This window comes from Schistocerca serialis, chromosome 4, assembly GCF_023864345.2.
Source record: "Schistocerca serialis cubense isolate TAMUIC-IGC-003099 chromosome 4, iqSchSeri2.2, whole genome shotgun sequence".
In the NCBI taxonomy this organism is placed as follows: domain Eukaryota; kingdom Metazoa; phylum Arthropoda; class Insecta; order Orthoptera; family Acrididae; genus Schistocerca; species Schistocerca serialis.
In genome coordinates, this window is record NC_064641.1 from 374,655,402 (window position 1) to 374,676,808 (window position 21,407).

The following is a 21,407-nucleotide window of genomic DNA, read 5'->3' on the forward strand; positions in this document are numbered from 1 at the left end:
AAAGATGTTGTAACATAATAGGAATTGTCATCAGTCACATGTGCAATTTATCGCTGACGCATGGAATATTTCGGTACAAAACTATTCAGTTGTTAAACCTTCTTGTAAGAAGGGTGACAAAATGCACTCAGATAATGGTTGACCAGCTTCCTCAATGATGTCGTTTTCAAAAGCATTCGATAAATAATATACTCAATAGCAGACTGTCACTTAAGTTGAAGCAATTCACTAAGCATACCACATTTTGGCTTCCAGAAGGGTTGGTCGACTGAGAATGCTATTTATATATTCACTCAACAAATATTACAAGCCTTAAATAAACAAAATATTACCACTCTATTTTCCTTTTTTGTGGTTGTTCCAAAGCGTCTGGCAGTGTAGGTCATGTTGAAGTCTTTAAAAAATTTTAATTTTATGGAACGGATGGCTTTAGGTATAACGGTTTTTTTAGTCATACTTAGCAAACAGTATGAGTTGTGCTGAATTCGGTCAATGCTGGAAGGGTAAAAATTTTAGTGACTCAGGAGTAATCGCAGAGTCCCCCATACATTTCCCTTTTGGCTCCACTTCTATTCCTCGCAAATGAGAATGGCCTTCCGTTTAACATTCATCAAGTAGAATCGGTACTTTTCGCTGATGATACTTGTTTCAGTCAGTTTAGAGAAAAAGCAAAAGAATAGATTGTTAATGATGTTTACCAATAACTGTTAAGGGGTTGTCTGAAAATAGACCCCCATTTAATTTAGGAAAAACACCCCATATTCGGTTCTTTACAACAAACAGGGTGATAACAGTAATTGGTGTAACACATGAAAAAAGTCAACGTTTGTCAGTAAATAATATAGAATGTTCTAATCACTTGGATATACATACGGGTGAAAACTTGAATCGGAAACACATGAGCTACCAATTTCAGTCTGCACTGCATATCATTTTCAGGTCTGGCGCTGCAAAGCGCAGTTTGTCAGCTGAAGATGATCTGCAGCGCAGATTGAAACTAGTAGTTCGTAGTAAAAGATGTAATCTGAACAATATTTGTTTATTTACTTAAAGAATGTAGTCGATATATTCACATAAATTGATGAGCTGCAAGATTTGTCAGCGATACAACACTTAGAAACCTGATGACTGGAGGAGGTCCATGTTCACGAAAATTTGCCGACTGATGTTCATGTTGTGGTGTTTAGTTTGAAGACTGGTTTGATGCAGCTCTACATGCTACTCTATCCTGAGCGAGCGTCCTCATCTCCGAATAACTACTGCAATCAATGTTCTTTTTAATCCGCTTGCTGCATTTCTCTCTTGGTCTCCATCTATGATTTTTACCCCCTCACTTCCCTCCAGTACTAAGCTGCTGATACCTTGTTGTCTCAGAATGTGTCCTACAAGCAAACATTTCGTTTGGCCAAGTCGTGCCACAAATTTCTTGTCTCTCCAATTCTATTCAGTATCTCCTCATTAGTTACACGATTTTCCCATCGAATCGTCGATATTCCTCTGTAGCAGCACATTTCGAAAGCTTATATTCCTTTTTGACTAAACTGTTTCTCGTCCATGTTTCACATCCATACATGGCTACAATCCAGACGAAGGCTGTAAGAAAAGACTTACTAACACTTAAATATATATTCAATTTTAACAAGTTTCTCCTCTTCAGAAATGCTTATCTTGTCGTTCCCAGTCTGCATGTTGTATTCTCTATACTTCGGCCGTCATCAGTTATTTTACTACCCATACAACAAAATCGGGTGATGCTGAGGGAATTAGATTAGGAAATGAGACACTTAAAGTAGTAAAGGAGTTTTGCTATTTAGGGAGTAAAATAACTGATGATGGTCGAAGTAGAGAGGATATAAAATGTAGACTGGCAATGGCAAGGAAATTGTTTCTGAAGAAGAGAAATTTGTTAACATCGAGTATAGATTTAAGTGTCAGGAAGTCGTTTCTGAAAGTATTTCTATGGAGTGTAGCCATGTATGGAAGTGAAACATGGACGATAACTAGTTTGGACAAGAAGAGAATAGAAGCTTTCGCAATGTGGTGGTACAGAAGAATGCTGAAGATAAGGTGGGTAGATCACGTAACTAATGAGGAGGTATTGAATAGGATTGGGGAAAAGAGAAGTTTGTGGCACAACTTGACTAGAAGAAGGGATCGGTTGGTAGGACATGTTCTGAGACATCGAGGGATCACCAGTTTAGTATTGGAGGGCAACGTGGAGGGTAAAAATCGTAGAGGGAGACCAAGAGATGAATACACTAAGCAGATTTAGAAGGATGTAGCTTGCAGTAGGTACTGGGAGATGAAGAAGCTTGCACAGGATAGAGTAGCATGGAGAGCTGCATCAAACCAGTCTCAGGACTGAAGACGACAACAACAACAACAACAACAAAACTCATCTCTTATTTTAAATATCTCTATCCCTAATCTAATTCCCTCACCATAGCCTGATTTATTTCGACTACAGTCCATTATCCTCTTTTTTTGTTTTTTTTTTTTTTTTTGTTGATGTTCAAATTATATCCTCCTTTCAAGACAATGTCTTTTCATTTCAACTTCTCTTCCGAGTACTTTGCTGTCTCTGACACAATTACAATGTCTTCGGCAAACTTCAAAGTCTTAATTTCGTCGCACTGAACGTTAATTGCTTGTATAAATTTTTCTTGGTTTTCTTTATAATTGTTCAATGTACACAATGAATTATTTCGGGGATAGGCTACAAATCTGTCTGACTCTCTTCTCAACCACTGCTTCCCTTTCATGCTCCTCGACTCTTATAACTGCCCTCGGGTTTCTGTACAAGTTTTCAGCAGCCTTTATCTTCCTGTATTTTACCCTACTACCTTTCAAATTTCAAAGAGAGTATTCATGTCAACATTTTCAAAAAGTTTCTCTAAATCTACGAATGCTATAACCAAAGGTTTTCCCTTCCTTAATCTATCTTCTAACGTAAGTCGTAGTGTCAGTATTGCCTAGCGTGTTCCTACAGTTCTCTGGAATTCAATCTGATCTTTCTCGAGGTCGGCTTCTACTAGCTTTCCATTCTTCTGCAAGGAATTCGTGTCAATATTTTTTAACAAAGACTTATTAAACTGCTAGTTCTGTGATTTTTTCACCTGTCAGCAAACGCTTTCCTTGGAGCTGAAAGTATTCGACCCTTCTTTAAGTCTTAGAGTATTTCACCTGTCTCATACATCTTGCGCACCAGATTGGAGAGTGTTGTTATGGTTGACTATCTCAAGCCTATCAGTTGTTCTACTCCCGAGGCCTTGTTTCCACCAAGATTTTTTCAGAGCTCAGTCAAATTCTTCTCGCAGTATCACACCTCCAGTCTCCTCTTCATATACGTCCACTTCCCTTTCTATAATATTGCCTACAATTTTATCTCCCTTGCGTAGACCCTATGTATATTCCTTCCAAATTTCATCCTTCCGTACTTTGCTTGGGACTGGTTATTCATCTGAGCTCTTGATATTCATGCAGCTTCTGCTCTTTTCCCCAAAGGTCTCTTTAATTTTCCTGTGGGCATTTATCTTTTCCCTAGTGAGACATGTTCCTAAATGCTTACATTTGTCCTCTAGCCATTTTGCATTTTCCGTCAATCTCAATTTTTAGACGTTTGTATTCCCTTTCGCCTGCTTCACTTGCTGTATTTTTGGATTTTCTGTTTTCGTCAGTTACATTCAGTATCACTTGCGTTATGCCAGGATTTACACTAGGCTTTGCTTTTATACTTATTTGATCCTCTACTGCCTTCATAATTTCATCTCTTAAAACTGCCCATGCATCTTTCACTGTATTCCTTTCCCCTGTTGTAGTCAACCGTTGCCAAACGCTACCTCTGAAACTCTCAGTCACCTCTGATTATTTTATCTTATCCAGGTCCAGTCTCCTTAATTTCCTACCCTTTTCTAATTTCCTCCAATTTTAATCTACAGTACATAACCAATGAATTGTGTTCAGAATGCTCATCTGCCCCAGGAAAAGTCTTATAATTTTCAATCTGGTTTTTAAATCTCGTCGGCCGCTGTGGCCGAGCAATTCTAGGCGCTTCAGGCCGGAACCGCGCCACTGCTACGGTCGCAGGTTCGAATCCTGCCTCGGGCATGGATGTGTGTGATATTCTTAGGTTGGTTAGGTTTAAGTAGTTCTAAGTTCTAGGGGACTGATGACCTCAGATGTTAAGTCCCATAGTGCTCAGATCCATTTGAACCATGTTTTTAAATCTCTGTCTTATCATTATATAATGAACCTGAAAACTCCCGATGTCTATAGGTCTCTTTCACGTATACAGCCTTTTATGGCTCTTAAACCAAGTGTCAGCGATGATTAAATTATGCTCTGTGCAAAATTCTTCCTCTTTCATTGCTTTCCCGGAGTCCGTATTCACCTACTATTTTTTCTTCTCTTCCTTTTCATACCATTGAATTCTAGTATCCCACTACAATAAAATGTTAGCTTCCTGTACTAACTGAATAAATCCTTTTGTCTCTTCGTACTTTCTTTAACCTCTGCATCATCTGCGGAGCTACTTGGCATATAAACACGTACCACTGTAGCAGGCGTGAGCTTCGTGTCTATCTTGTCTATGATAATGCGTTCACTATGCTGCTCTTAGTAGCTTACCTATTCGTATTTTCGTTTTCATTATTAAACCTACTACCGCATTATCCTATTTGATTTCGTGTTTATAGCCTAATTCTCACTACATCTAACTTCAACCTATCCATTTCACTCTTTAAATGTTCTAAACTATCCATTAAGGTATCTAACATTCCCCGCTCCGACCCGTGGGACGTCGGTTTTGGTTCTCTTGATGACGACATGATTCTGAGTAATCCCCGTAATAACGGTTGTGATTTCGCCTTACTTTCAGCCTTTCGCTGTACCAGCGCAGCAAGTCCGTTTTGGTTGATGTTACAAGGCCACATCAGTCAATCATGCAGAATGTTGCCCCAGCAACTAATTACAACGCTGCTGTCACTTTTAAGGAACTATACGTTTGTCTGAACTCTCAACAGATACCCCTCTATTGTGATTGCACCTATGGTACGGATATCTTTATCACTGATGCACGCAAGCCACCTAGCCGACGGCAAGGTCCAAGGTTCATGCGGGATGTAATAACTGTAGCAATTCCATTTCAGTACCGGCTAAGAGACAAGGGAATTAGGAAAGTTAGGGCCTTTATCAGAAATCTGAATGTGTCACTTGTATAATAGTATTACGTGGATAACTGATATTTGCTTGTATAATGAAGTCTGGTTTTCACGTTGCTGTGAATTACAATTGATACAGTAAGAAAAGAATGAAATGTCGTGCTAGTGTATAGGCAGGAAATTTAGAATTGCAGAATGGGGCGTCGGATCGTGTGGATTTCCTCCACGCAGATGTGTCACTGTATGTAGGGTTAAAAATTTTGACGAAATTGGACATCGCAAGCTTTTAATCCGGGTTGATGGCGTTCTGTCATTGATCCATCCGGTACCGTATCTCGTCAAGCAGTTATCTCAAAATTCCTTTCATCACGAGAATCCAATCTGGTCGGCTCCGAGTCGCTGCCAGTGCACTATAAGGTGCCAGCGGGCTTGGTTACAAAGACAAGTAAATAATTAATACCTCTACGTCATTCTGCTTTCAATATTTGTGATTGCAGATACGCAGAAACGATGTCAGCATTTATTTATTTGTTTTACATGCCCAATTACTAATACTGCGGACAATATATGTTACAGAATGCGAATATTTACCACTCTGTTTTGAACCTTTTGTGAGAGACACGTACAAAGAAATGGGCACTTCATTTATTTCTCATTTCTGATCTGACGTGGCATTTTAACGCTGCTCTCGTATTTGTAGGGCTTCGATTGCTTCTGTGAACTGCATATGTCAGATAAATTGCCACAGTAAATCATTACAGAAGGCTACGACCTTCCTGTTTCCAGTCCCCTAATTGATTATTACGAATCGAACGCCAATAAATAAGAGACATAATCGTCGCGATTTTCATCAAGATAAACAGATGTCCTCGTCCACCGCGTCAGTGAAATTTCTTTTGAGACAGGAGGTAGTTCAAAACGTAATTCGGCGTATCTAATTTTGCCTCCGACCTGACAACTCTCTTGTTTAAGCTCTTCAGTCGTGAGGTACCATATATAAAACTTACAAGTTTTTATTTTCTCGGACGCGTACGCTGCTGAACCTATTCTGGCCTGTGCTGCCATTTACAATAGACATCTCGCTTGACACAGCTCATTTTTCATCCTTCGGCCAAGCATCGTGAGGTAGCAGCTCTGATTCGACACGTCGGATTCCGCTACCGCACAGCATCTCTCTGCGAAGTAAAAGTCAAGAAATGTCTTTTTCTTATTACATGCGTTTTCTCGTGCTTTAATTTCCTATTACAACTGTACAGAAACCACTCTGTTAATAGGTGATTATAAATTAGCGATGTAAAGGACTTAAAAGCCTTAAAATTTTCATATCTATCTTATATATGACACCTCCGGAAGTGTGTTTGTATTTTTTGCACTTGATTCCTGGAAATGACTGATGAAGAGATCATTGAGATGGTCAACGGAATTAACCTAGATGAGTCTTACACTGAGTGCGACGAATGTAATAATGAAGGTGACGCATTTAGCAAATAGATCAAAGACAAAAAACAGCATTAGAAAAGGTTATTGTGCCACCTGCTCAAATTGGGGAAATAAACGAGTAGTAGAGATTTACAAATGAGTAGAAATAAGTGTGTTACTGGGTTGTAAAAATAATTACTGTTTTTCACTAGCTTGATTACTTAAAAACTTATTAACCTTTCTTGGTTTTCAGGTGGGTGGCACTTCCAGTGACCTCCATCACACATTGCTCCCAGAATCTCAGCGGCTATAGGCTAGATGAACTCAAGAAGCTATCTGAATATCTTTTCAAATACTCTCATTTTTCTTATGATCTGTCTCAGTTCAAAAATATACAGCCACCTCAGTAAAACTGGAAAATCACTTACTCTATGGTAGAACAAATGCTCAAGTTTTGTGGATTCAGTATTGTCGTAACACGTGTACTTGTAGTAACACTAAAAACGTACAGGGAGGGGAAAAATAGGTGCCCACTAATTGCAAACCATGCATAAGGGGACAAAGACCTAGATGTCCTGTTCCATTCCAATCAATGGAGATATGGCAAGCTAATATGCTATATTGGCCTGACTTGACGAACCATGTTAAGAAGAACCGGTCAAATGTCGGACAACAGGTTGCAAAGGCCCCACATTTCTACGATATGAATAGCATAAAGCGTCCCTTTGCTTCACAGCTGAGAGGAATGGTCGTAAATAATCAACAAAAAATAAAAAAATAAATTTTGACACTAATGTCGACATAATTGTGAAAAATGTGGCAATATCAAAGAAAGCAACAACACTTGCAAAAATTTTGCTACGTTACTTTTGATTACATATTTTGAGTGTTTACTTAGAACTGCTGAAAGTTCTGGTACCACGTTTGTAGTCTGACCGATCTTGAAATTTACAGCAAATATGAATAGTATGTGTATTGTACGGATGTTATTTTTGTATTAAAGCAACATCAGACTCTAAAGTTTTTTTGTATAACAGTCCTGATGAAGTCTTGAGGTATCGTATATGATACCACCCATAAAAAATTAACTATGGTTTCGAAGAATTCTTTTAGGGCCATTTTGTCTTAACTAGCATTAACACAAACCAATGAGCACATAGACAGCTCAGCTGCCCTTTAATATGTGCGCAGGACTGAAACGGTTATACTACGCTTGCCTATTTTCATGCTTCATGGTGTGAAACTGAATGCATGATCTGTTTTTCAGTGTTTTGGCTGTCTTGTCTGTTCGTCTAGGTACAATCGTAAATAGGTGCAAAGTAGTTCCAAAAGTTTATCAAAGTTGACTGCAGAATTTTATGTTCATAAAATATTCAAATTATGATTGGACTGATTTGAATCATTATTATTCGATAAGCAGAAGTTATATTAAACTACAGTAGTTTATTAGTCAAACGCTTATATGTTTGGTGTAATATAAATAACTGTAGATCAAGTATTTTTGAAACGTCGGACTCATGATTTATCAACTGAAGACATAAAGTCATGAGTTCTCCACTTCTTAGAGGTAGTTCAGTGCACTATGCATAGCATACACGTACTGTTGCTTTATGCTCAGATAACGAGCGTCCTCTTTAGACTGGCATCTGACCTTACCAAATTATGCCAAGAAATACAAATCAGAGTTTAACTTTCACTGAATTAGAGGAAGCCTGGTCACAGTATTAGAAGATAGAGATAAAAATTCGGTCTTAATGAAGCAAACAAGGTAACCTTTGCACATTTTTATGTGTACCCGTCTTCATGGCTGTGAAACGGATTTGACTGATACTGAGAAAATCTACCCATAAATTATGGCACCTGTAGATATTTTAATATCGTGATGTGACTTTATTTCTAACTAGATGTGCCCATCCTATACAGATAACCTTCAAGTGACATTATGTTCCTCTCAGTGAGCTCTCATCACGAAACTTTGTGTCATACACTGTGCAATACGCAGCGTTTTACTGCTAATCCACTGCAAGGCTGCCATATCCGGCTTGGGTAAGTTACTTTAAAAAACAATAGACTAAAACTAACTATTATATAAGGCCTGCATGTCAGAGCCGTCTACATGTCATCAAAATTCTGCTTTACAACACTATTTAAATAGTAAACATCTGTGGCATATATGCCATGGAACCTGATGATATCTGTACATAGTCTTCTTACTATTATTAACAAATAGTAATAACATCATAGAATATGTATTAAAAAGACGTTGTTAACGATAATCATTCAATTAATGTAAAACAATTGGTGTTTAAGTGTTAAATGGTCACATTACAGCAATAGTGCCCATGTGGAAAGCAGTAAGCAGCTTCAAGGCTCCTAAGTGAAGTTAGGGAGCGTAGCTACACAATAAACCTAAAAATAGTCGGTGTAACATATGAAGCTACAGAACCACTGTATATCTACACGCAGCTTGCTAATCTTAAATAGCTATTTACGAAAACACCTATATTTGGGTTTCTGCATTAATAAATTTATGCAGACTACAGGAGGGACAGTCAGGCATACAATGTACAGCATCCTGACAGTACTGGAGTATGTGCTTTGTCCTATATGAAATGGCAGCTATCGATGTATGCAGATATTCTTCTAACCGTTATTAACCGACAGCAGTAACATCTCGGAACACGCACAAAACTACATTGGATGCAACAATCGTACATACAGTATAAGGTACACATAATATAGCCAATTAGTGTGTAAGTACTAAACTGGTCGCTCTGCAAAATTAGGGCCCTTGTGTCAAGCAATAAGCAGCATCAAAAACGGTATTTGTTGCCAGGCCCCAAAACACGTTAGGGCGCCTAACTACAAAATGAGCAAATGACAATGATAGGACTAACATAGCAGTGTGTGTAACTACTGCACGTCCTTATGCAGCTTGTTGAACTTAAGTTACTGTTTACGAAACTCGACAAAACCTTGGATTGCGCTTTAAAACATTTGTGCAGAAGCACACTGAGAATGGACCAGTGCACAGCGGTTCCTTTATCCAGTACATACAGCATCAAGAAGTAAACAATTAGAGTACATGTCCTCCAGCCAGTCTGAGACTAGCACGTTCCAATTTTTATGTTACAGGACCTGCAAATTTGTCGTAAACAGTACTTACACCGTGCTAAGCCAATACTATATACGTGGGAGCGATGGCATTATCCGCATTTTTATAAACATGCAAATCTCCCAAATAAACCTCTTTCTGTGTTTTGCCCTTTGTAAGACACCATAATATGTTCATACGAAATGGATGCACAATGAAAAAGATTATAAGGCATTGCGATCCTAAAGTGGTCGCGCGTGGCAATAAGATTGTAATAATTCAGTGCTGTGAGACACTGTTTTGATTACTACTGTGTTAATGTCACTTGTATTAATTTAGTAGCAAGACGAAGAGTATTTATTGCTTTTCAATTGATTCTAAACACCAAAAAAGGTAAAACTCCAGTCGCCAGCTGCAGAAGAACCTTCATTTCTTAGACTTTATCGGTTGCAACAGTTAAAACTATTATCCTCAGAAGTGGAAAAGGTGTCCTAGAAAGACTGAACAAATGGTTCAAATGGCTCTGAGCACTATGGGACTTAACATGTGAGGTCATCAGTCCCCTAGAACTTAGAACGATTTAAACCTAACTAACCTAAGGACATCACACACACACATGCCCGAGGCAGGATTCGAATCTGCGAACGTAACAGTTGCGCGGTTCCGGACTGAAGCGCCTAGAACCGCTCGGCCACCGCAGCCGGCTGAAGACTGAACAGATATAGCACAAACAGGTTTGGTAAAATAAACGCAAAATATTTAAGTTAGGATATCACTACGAAACTTCGTTACCGAATCAATAAATAGTGTCATATCGCAAAAAATACATGATACGTGCGATGATTCGCAAACAATAAACTATCAGGACCGCAAATCGTACATAGTACATGCGACGAAAGTGGTGACGTGAAAATAATTTTCCCGTCTACATAAAAAGTGGCAGTCCTAGTGTGCATTGAAACTTCAATCAAGTACGCAACATTGGGAGCGCAAGTATCCCTTTCTCATGAAACCATATAATATGATTAATACAAGCATTTAACCAGGAAATAAACCTTGGACCAAGTATTCCCGCATAAAAATAACATCATTACCATGTAAAGTAAGCTAAGCAAAGCTACGTAAAAACATTAAAATTTTATTATCAGTTGATGGTAACGCCATGGGACAACGGGGAACTGGCGAAACGTTGAAATGTTCATTCTGGAAACAAGACCGGCGGGTGGAAGCAAGTTAGCAGCAATCACAAGTAAGTGAGCTGCATTGGGATAGCAGAGGCAGGGAGTGCAGACCGCCGATCCGAAGACGTGCGAGGAGCCCCAGCGTGTCTGTACAGGTAGACTTAATGTGTAGAACCTTACTGTAGCTCGTCCAGAAGTGAAGCCTGATGTGCGAAGGCAAGTGAACTTCGGTAGGCGTTTTCGCAAGTCAGCGTGTGAAAAGTGCATATTAAACATTGTAGTAGCTCATGGATATGCCAAGGACACACCGTTACAAAGTAAAACACCTATTTTACATTAAAAGTCATTGGTACACAGAGGATTAAAATGGTAAAATCAAATTACTTAAAAATCAGTAAGCAAGCCAGCTTAGAGTGTGTAATCAGATACACCAAAAGTCGGACCTGAAGAAAGTTACTATACGTCGTTTAACAGAGAATCTTTACAATCAAAAAGCAATTCGTTATCCAATGCGAGTTGATCGTTCAGCAAATCCCTCGAGTTAAGGCAGGAATGTTTATAAATTGCAACTTCTTCTAAAAGATTTACTTGGCACCCTTTTTGAATTATGGGCTAAATTTCCTTATCGACTAAAGAGGGCAGGGGTGAGAGGGCGGGGGGAGATGTGCATTTTTTAGTTTTAATATTTTCAGCGAAAGTTGACATATAGTAATTCTCGCTATCTTTGTTGAAAAAGTGCTCGTGTAAATGGGACTTAGTGACAATCTGAATTGCTAATCGAAAATAAAATTTATATACGAATCAGAAAATCAAGACCGTGAACTAAGGTTCCTCTACTTGAAACTGCGTATGACAGATGGAAAAATTAGTGTTTACCTTTATATACGTAGGAAACTAACAGCGACTGACAGCATCGTCCATTATTCTTCCGGTCACCCTTATTTAATCATCAACGTGTCTAATTCATATTTCCAAACCATAATATAAAACGTGCGAAGGCAAGTCTTTACGTTTTCACGACAAAGCAGCCGAATCAGTTTCCATGAAATTTAGTACGGTGGTAGCTTGAATCCTGAGAAAGAACGTACGCTCCTGGAGAAAGTAAAAAAGAATGGAAAGTCGACACTTAAAAACGTGAAGTAGGGGATGAAAATATTTCTTTACATCAGTGAACATAAAACATATTAAAACTTTGTTAAATTTCTGCATATTGTACACATCGTTTACTATACAGCTACTTCAGAATCGTGATGCATAGATGTGCGCACCTGCCCACACCTGTTCGCTGGCACAACTCGACAGCAACGCCATACGTGTCGCATTGTCGTCGCTTTTTTGGTGAAGTAGGAGCCTCCTCTATCTAAGCATCAAGCTGTACTTCCCCGAACAGGGAGACACGCGAGAACAGCTGACGTCATTGCATGTGGAATAACTAACTTACTTAGCATCATTCATCATAACAAAACTACTTACATACGAGCGTAGCTGAGGGTAAAGCAATTTTTTACAGTAAAATGGAAAGGTAATTACAAACTAGCGTCTAATTCAAGACAGACAGCTTTCTCTCACGTGAAGAACAGAATAAAAGCTTGAACAAGTTCCCTTCCATTAGGAATGTGGGGGCACTCAACGACTGTGATATAACTTTCAAATGATAGAGCACAGCAATCAGTCTTTTTTTTCAGGTTTTATCAGGCAAATCTAGATATTGGCTAGTGCCTAGCAGTTATCAATGGACTATTTCATGGTATCAATGCATGGCTTGTACATCAGTCCCTGTTGTTTGGGCTTCTGTCACAGTTCGTTCAATACTCTTGAACGAACTGAGACAAAAGTTCAAACAGCAGGGGACTGATGTACCAGGACTTGCGTTGATACTATAAAATAGTCCATTGATAATTGCTAGACAGGAGCCGATATCTAGATTTACCTAATAAAATCTGAAAAAAAAGAACGACTGATTGCTGTGCCTTATCATTTGAAAATGAAAGCTTGTAGTTATTCTTGTGGTCACTCTGTTTTCGGGACACAACATTGTGAGTTCCAATGTCTGTGTCTAGTGGGTCACCCGTTTTGCAAGTATTGCCAACTTCCTCAGTTTCTGGTTTCATTTGTATTCTGGTTGATTGTATGTGTGTTGATGTAAGTTTTGCGTGCGTGCGTGCGTGTGTGTGTGTGTGTGTGTGTGTGTGTGTGTGTGTGTGTGTTTGTGTGTGTGTGTGTGTGTGTGTGTGTGTGTGTGCATACTCTTTTGCAATTTATTCTCTATTAAATTTTTTTATTTCGTTAAGCCATATTCGGTTGATTTAATCTGGAATGAAGCAGGTTTGTTTTTATATGTGATATTAGTGGATTAGAAAACAGATCATTCCCTAATTTTTACAGAAATAGGGTATTTTCACAATTATTCATTTTTCTGGTGAATAGAAAAGAGGAGACACTGAGTTGAGTAAAAATAAACAATAGCTGGAAGTTATAACTAATTTTTGTTAAAATTAGGGAATGATCTACTTTCTAATCCACAAATATAAAAACAAAACTGCATCATTCCACATTAAATCCACTGAATGTGGCTTAATGTAAAATGTGAAACGCGTGTGAAGCAAACATCGTCCATTTACAAAACGAACATATATGCCCTTGTTACGGATAATAGCATAGCAAACAAACTTGTTATACACTGCTGAATTGTATAAGAATCTGAAGGAAGTGGAGTAGTTGATTTGAACGAAGAATGTTTGTCAACACATCTTACTCTGCTCCAGGCTTTTTAAAAAATGATTAAAACAGAAAAAAATTTATAAGTGTTATACTACCACGTAGCATGTGACGGAAGTGTTATGCAGTTGGGTGCTGGGGCACACTGGAATAAAATGAGCAAGCTGCCACAGCAACCTGCACAGGCGACAGAACTGAAAAATGTACCGTTCTCCGACAATATATAAAAACAAGATTGTGCTAGAAAGTAACGCGTAAGAGGGGGGGAGGGGAGAGGTAGAAAATGCTGTGGAATGCGAAACCAGCTAAGCGCCTGTGGTCTTCCATCTTCTGGTACAGAGATGGGACGTGATCACTCTACGTTCTCTGCCAGGCAGGATTTACTAATGGTTTTCTGCTCTGGCGCCCCGGTGGAAGGTTCCCACCGACCATCCAGTTTGAAGAACCTGAGGCGTATACATTTCAGTATGTCATTTTCTAATGTACTGTATTTTATATTCTGAAGAAAAGGTTGCTGTCAATTTTTGTCAGGAGCTTCAGTCCGTTTACATGACGTGAAGGGTATGTTAAAATTCACAATTTTTTGTATGATTTAGACGATAGATCTTTCAGGGCGTGACTATTGCCTTCTTTCAGATTGTCCGCCCATTCACTTTCTATTCCACGGCTCAGCCAGCAATACTTTCCTTCTGTCTCATTTTTGACTTTTCATTGTTTCATTAATCTTCTTACCGAACGTTTTAGAACCGACAAATAAATAGGTTTTTCATTGTGAGCATGTGTTTGAGTGTCTTTTGTGTACGTCCGTATTTGAAAGGTGTTTCGATTTACAGATCATGAATCCTTCACTTTCTGTCAGAATTTCACATTTTTATTTGTTTCACGCACATTCACAGCAACACGGTCTAGTTATCATGTACCTAGTCAAACGTATGCTATACGATCAAAAGCATCCGGAAACCTATTAGTGGCCATTAATATGGGTCTGTCCACCCTTCGCCTTTATGACGGTATGAGCTTAGACCGTTTGAATGTGATGTCTGTATGTCTGTGGAGGAATGCCAGGCAGACCTGAAACTAGGGAAGGAAGCGATGTCAGACGCTGGGGTCTCGAGAGGAGTCGGCGCTCCAGCTCATCCCAGACTTGTCCCATTCTGTTCAGGTCGGGTCTCCGGGTAGAGCAGTCCATTTCAGCACAGTGACTGTCCACAAACTCTTGTCCCACACATGCTGCATTACGACAGGATTCGTTGTCTTGCTGGTACAGACAATCATCGTCTCCTAACAACTTTTCTACTGCACACAGCAAATAATGCTGTAAAATTTCATATCCTTCAACATTTGATGTATTCTTTAGAGCATTAAGGGGAGCACAACCTAATCACGGAAAACATCACAAAATTTATGATTCCATTTGAAACACGAAGAGCACATACGCAAGTGTTCTACAGTGGAATCGGCCGAATACTTTTTATTACAGAATGCACTAGTGGCATCCGCACAATCGTCATCAAGATCCAGATAGTTCTTCTTCACTGTCTACTAGTGAAGGATCACTAGCAACCACACTCTCACAAGGACTTGCGATTTTAAACTTCCTTCTAACTTTCTTCTTAGCGTTGGCAGCATGATGCCTCTTCCGTGTTGCTCTACTTGTTGAAGCCTCATTTGAATTGTTTGTGTCTTTAGATGCACAAGCGTTTTTCACATTTTCCTTATAAAGAGAGAAGCTCAACACCACGCACTTTCCAGGCTTTCGTTTGTCAGACAATGGTTGAAATTTGAGCGAGACTACAGGACGGAGCTACATGGAACCAGATTAGTAGTGCGACTCGGATTCAGCAGCAGACTAAAGTTGGTTGTCAACATTGTGCGTAACAGACCTAAGGGTAAGATCAACTGTGGTAATATTTGTAAGGAGATGAGCCCCACACTGTGCTTCATAAGTAGGGTTTTGTCAGTTGTCGTACACTTCCTGAATAAAATAAGTTTCGATTAACACTGAGTATTTATAAGAATAGATACCAGTCTCACGAAATCCATTCAATGCCCTTCTTATGATTGCTGCTGTAATATAGGCTCTGCCCATAATTTCAGCGACTTCATATTGCGTTACAATTCTTCCCTGATTATTGGAAATCCACTTATCAATGTGTTGACTACAGAGAGTTTTAAATGGCATCATGAAATCAATATCCAGTAACGGCATGCTATGCATGCTATCAGCTGGAAGGCAGACCATTTATGGTGTGATATCCTCTAGCAGAGTTTGTAATGTCTACGTTAATTGGGTGTGAGTAGTGTCCATTCAGAATTAAAACAGCTGGGTTTGATTTCACAAAAGAAGCAAAATGTGTCTCTACGAACAAAAACAAATCAAACAGAATCTAGCGTAACTGCTGAAATCATGGAAATGTCCAAGATGAATTTCCTTTGTTAGCAGCATTTTTCTTGGGAAAAATCGTTGTATCATCGGAGGGACATACTGATCGGCAGCTGACATACAAATGACGATGATGTTTAGCCTCCCTCTCTCTGCCGATGAAATTCTGTAAACTGCTGATTTTTCTTAGTCACTTTCATAGTTTTGTTTTGGACAGCTGCGATTAGAATTTCGTATACATTAACCCACAAACTATTCATTTTATCCAGAAATTGTCTAAAAATTAGCTTATTTTAGTTGATGCCCTACGAAGTCCGTGGAGATACAACTGACTTTCCTTGGAAAAAATATTATTGGTCTTAAGTCAAAATAACTAATTTATTTTACGACTTTTCTAATCCTAAACGTGTAATTTACGACAGGGGTTTGTCAGGGTGCTTAACAGAAAAGCCATCTTTGTAGTAGTTTATTTATCAATAATCTGAACAGATCTGAATGGAGTGTTAAACTAGAAAGTTCCCAATAACAGCTATCACTTACATACAATTATGCTCTCTGTTAAGATTTCAGAAGCACTGTAAAAGCTACAACCGAGTATTCTTATGGAGGTAAGTGTATTTCTCAATACTAAAATATTCCAAATGAACATAGGTTTAGTTTCATAAACACAATAACTATATAACATACTTTTATTCTTTGCTTAGAACATGAATACCATACTGTCTGTAAGAGACAAAAGAACATCATCTGGAGACAGCACAAGAGATCGAAATTTGCAATCAGTTATTATTGAATGGCTTGAGGATGAAGCTTTCTTTGATCAGGAGGACAGTAGAGATTCAGACATCGATGGTCCGCCGGCTGCTGTGGCCGAACGGTTCTAGGTGCTTCATTCCGGAACCACGCTGCTGCTACGGTCTCAGGTTCGAATCCTGAACCATCGAATCCTGCCTCGGGCATGGGTGTGTGTGATGTCCTTAGGTTAGTTTGGTTAAAGGAGTTCTAAGTCTAGTGGACTGATGACCTCAGATGTTAAGTCCAATAGTGCTTAGAGCGATTTGAACCGATAGTCCCTAGGGTAATTAACTCACGTCTTCTGGCGTCCCCAGTAAAGCAAGTTACGAAGAATTATGATAGAAACTGTTGAATTACAGACTTCCCTACCGGTCACTATGGAGCTCAACAGAGTAAATCACTACCACTTAAGAGCAGAATACGAGTACACAGTTCCATGAAAATTCCCCCTGCAACAAAAAGGAAAGGAAATTCCACTACAGCTGTAGAGAAATTTTACCATCATCATGCCGGCTTTAAAGACAATTTAACAGTGGTACGTTACGTAGCCAAATGGCCCTTGGCACTATGGGACTTAACTTCTAAGGTCATCAGTCACCTAGAACTTAGAACTACTTAAACCTAACTAACCTAAGGACGTCACACACATCCATGCCCGAGGCAGGATTCGAACCTGCGACCGTAGCGGTCGCGCGACTCCAGACTGTATAGCCTAGAACCGCTCGGCCACCGCGGTCGGCTACATAGCCAAAAAGAACAGAACTGCGCTACTGCTAATGTCTCTGCACAACAGCATCACTGTAGACGAAGCACGTAAAAACAAATGAGAGAATGCTTTGTTACGTAACGAACGTAAATCATAAGTTTGTTCTCTTGATCAGAAGGCACTCAACACACTCTTGAAAGGGGTAGTCAAGAAAATGTAGCAGCTATACATGCCTTATGGTAATTTTCACAGCAACATTCCACTTACATGGCAGATCTGGTAAAAGGAGAATTTTCCTCATATGTAGAGGAGTATCAACAATCCACAGGTCCAAAATAAATTTCTGCAAGCCACAACACGGATCACCAACAGACGAAGATTGAAGAAACTGGAAGAGCCTACATTGATTAGACAGGAAAAGTGGTCAAACATTCTGTAGATGTCCAAGAATATATGAAAAGAGCACTAATAAATTATTTGTGACGAGTGTTATTTTTAATGAGCAAATATTCTGGTTTTGATCAGGAAATCAGTAGAGTTAGTTATTCAGTCTCAGCGAAACTGTAACATAAGTTACAATATTGTATTCATATTATACTAAAACAAATATGACAATACCATAAAAAAATTGCTTCCTTCTCTGTTTGGCCTGGAGCATACATCACGTCAAAAAATTATATCTTTATATCAATTGTGGTATAGATGGTTAACAAAGAGTTACAGGTGAAGACCAAGCAAATATGTTTTGAGAAAATGTGCAAACGAATTACGTAAAAAATACTTTCTTATTCAATCTGTGTCACCAACCCTTTCAAAATTCGTTAATGTATGTTTCAGTATCAGCATTTTATTTTTATGTTAAAGTAGGGGTCTTATAAGACCGTCTCGTGCATTTTTTACAAGTCCATTGAGTCATTCATCCAACGTGTAAATGTTCTGGTTGAGCTGAACTTGATTTTGTCAAGTTTTCTTCTCTGAGAGTACAGAAAAATGATCTCAGATTGTCTTGAGTAATGCCTAACGTCAGAGACTGTGTTGTTCTTATTGTTAACTGGGTACAATTACTTTTCAAAAACCAGCTCACCTACTTTCCATCTGCCGTGTTCACTGTTTTAGAAAAGCCATGGGCTAGATTTCTTCCGAAGGCAAGTTGAAAAGCCATTTGCTATACACGATTTCGAGTCAAACTAAAGAAATTTTTTTCCGTTCCCATAGAGTAATCGACCAGATCTCTCTCTGTCTCAGGCATCTGAGCAGGTTTCCTTCCAAGTTTCTGTCTCACAACTGCAATTTCCTCTTCATTATCTCCTTTTGTACGTCCCTTAATGCATTCTCGGATAGTTGGTCTGAGAACTTCAAATATCTGTGACGCTCTCAGCGATTCCATTTCTTTCTTCTGGACAGCCTGACATGCAGCCTCAAGATTTGACCTGCCCCAAGTCTGTCCCGTATTTTTCTCTCTTGGTATCTTGTGTACGAGCCCTACAACAACAAAAATGAAGAACTTAATAAAGTAAAATCTATTTTAAGAAGAAAATAAAATTGAGACGCAGTTCAATCAACGCATCCTTACACCTGGCAGTTGTTCGAAACACTTTTTCTCACAATTAATAATTCGATTAGAATTCTTATTTTACTTGTGGTATAAACGAAATTATTATTACTCTTACCCTCGATTCACTCCATGTAATAAAACCGTTACACACAGCGTCAAACACTTCCTCGTTCACTCTCACGAGGCTTTCAACTAGTGCGGGCTTTGAAACATTGGCAGAAGCTCAATGTTAAAACAGAAACTAATAGATTCCACGCATAGCAACTCAGAAATACGAGTAAGCGGTATTACTCAAAGGGGCGACATTTAAACCACATGCTTCACTACCTCCCCTGATAGATGTCTTCCCTGCAATCTTTGCGAACAACATACGTTACAATTATGTAGTTCACTGTCAGAGGTATCGGAACTGTATCCGTTTATAAGTAGAGTCCCTTACCTCAGATTGATGCGTTCACCCTTATATATCATCCATGAAAGTTTGTAACAGTCTCAAGGATGCACCCTGTGTATGAGGAAAGCCAATCAGGTAAGAACTTCCGTCATGTACAGGTAATTTCCAAAGATATCGAGTGATGTAACATTTGGCAACTAGTTCTTAAAGTAACAAAATACACAAATTGTGCACTACGTAAAACTTGAAAGCACGGGATCCTTTAACTATCACAAGTAGAATCAGTCACAGCTTAAAAATGTTTCTGAGAAGCAATATGTAGATAAACAAAACTGAACGTTCATGTAGACTCATTTGTAGCTGAGCTACAGGTTGGCCACTATTCATTTGTTGGATACTAGGAAATCGCAATTTGTTTACAAAATAGATTGCTTGCAAAATTATTTACAAGGCCCTAATTTCAATGGTGCTAATGTTCGTGCGGCCCATATCACGTCGGACTAACAGCAAATGTCAACCGTATACAGATAAGGGTCGTGCAGACGACCTAAGTTTCAAAAGTCTCAACATACAGACGAAGAAACACTGCAAACATATGTTGTGAATTTACTTACAAAACTTCAACTCTCAGGACAGGATCTTCAAGCATTCTTCAGTGCCCATCTTTAGACCACTGGATACGTTGTAGGCAACAAAAGGGAAACAACAACTCGGAAACATGTGTAAGAGACAGCCATTATTATCGCTAAATGGAGCACGTAAACGTATTGTGCAGCACATTAACGGATAACCTATGCATCGCACTTGACACTGATTTGTAGAGTTTGTAACGGTCCGGTTACATGTGTTTTTATTTCCCATAAACTATTATATTAATTTTCTTAAATGAAGATAAAGACTGACTCGCTGAGTCTGGAGTAAAGGAGAATGTACTTTTAATAATAGTTTTGTAAAAATCTGTTGCTTGCCTTCTGGACCATTCCACATGACGCGATGGTGCTTGATGATTCTGACGTTCTTTCCAGTAGTCACTCAACAAATTTTTACAATACTATTAATAAAACTACATTTCCCCTCCTATACTGCTTTTCTCAACATTCAGCAACCCTTTAAGGGTCATTACCTTCTACGCGGGAGACTAATTTCGATGAGGGGCAGAAGAATAGGCATGGAACAAGAGCACTAAATAACACATCTGTGGATGTATTTCTGAACTCAATCATTTATGATTTAATTGTGAAAGAAACAGCCTTCACATTGTACCCATTCTGTACTACCTGTTTATAACTGCTCCAGGCCAGGGTGATCAAATCTATCATTTGGCTATTATTGAAGCTGTTACGATAGTCGTTATCGAGTTGTAGTCCTTATAATGTTAGTAGAAGAATGTAATTACTATGTTTTAATTAACAACTCAGTGATTTATTTTGCTGAGGGAACTGACGCGAAAGTATGCCCATTTATTTTCAGAAGCTTTACGTGATACGCAGTTGTCAAATTTCTGTGTGAAACTAGGACAAACATTTATGCTTTGGAAACGTTTCTCTTGTTTTGATAGCGGCGCCCAAAGCGGCGAAACATTTCACTGCAGGCAGTTGCTAAATCTAGGACCCCAACTGTGGCTTTTATACAGATACTTTGATTTTCCCAGTGGATTTTTAGTTTATGTCCTTCATTGTGTTGAGGTTGAACTGTACCGCTCGAGATTCAGGGCAACCGAATAAATTTTAAATAAATTCCTCTCTCTTTCGCATGAATAGCTCCCACCAAAATGTGTGGATATAGATATACTCGAAAAAAAAAAATCAATATGAAACGAACGCATCTAGACACTGGATACAATGAGCCTCCTAAACAGATTAAAAATTTTTAATGTAATACACTTTATATTGTGAGTAATCACAGCTGTAAGAATTCATTCTTCTGCAGCAGCTGTTAAATAATTCTTTATAGTTACTGTTGGTTTTGATTCTTGTAGTTGCTTCATACTTTACGTCTGAACA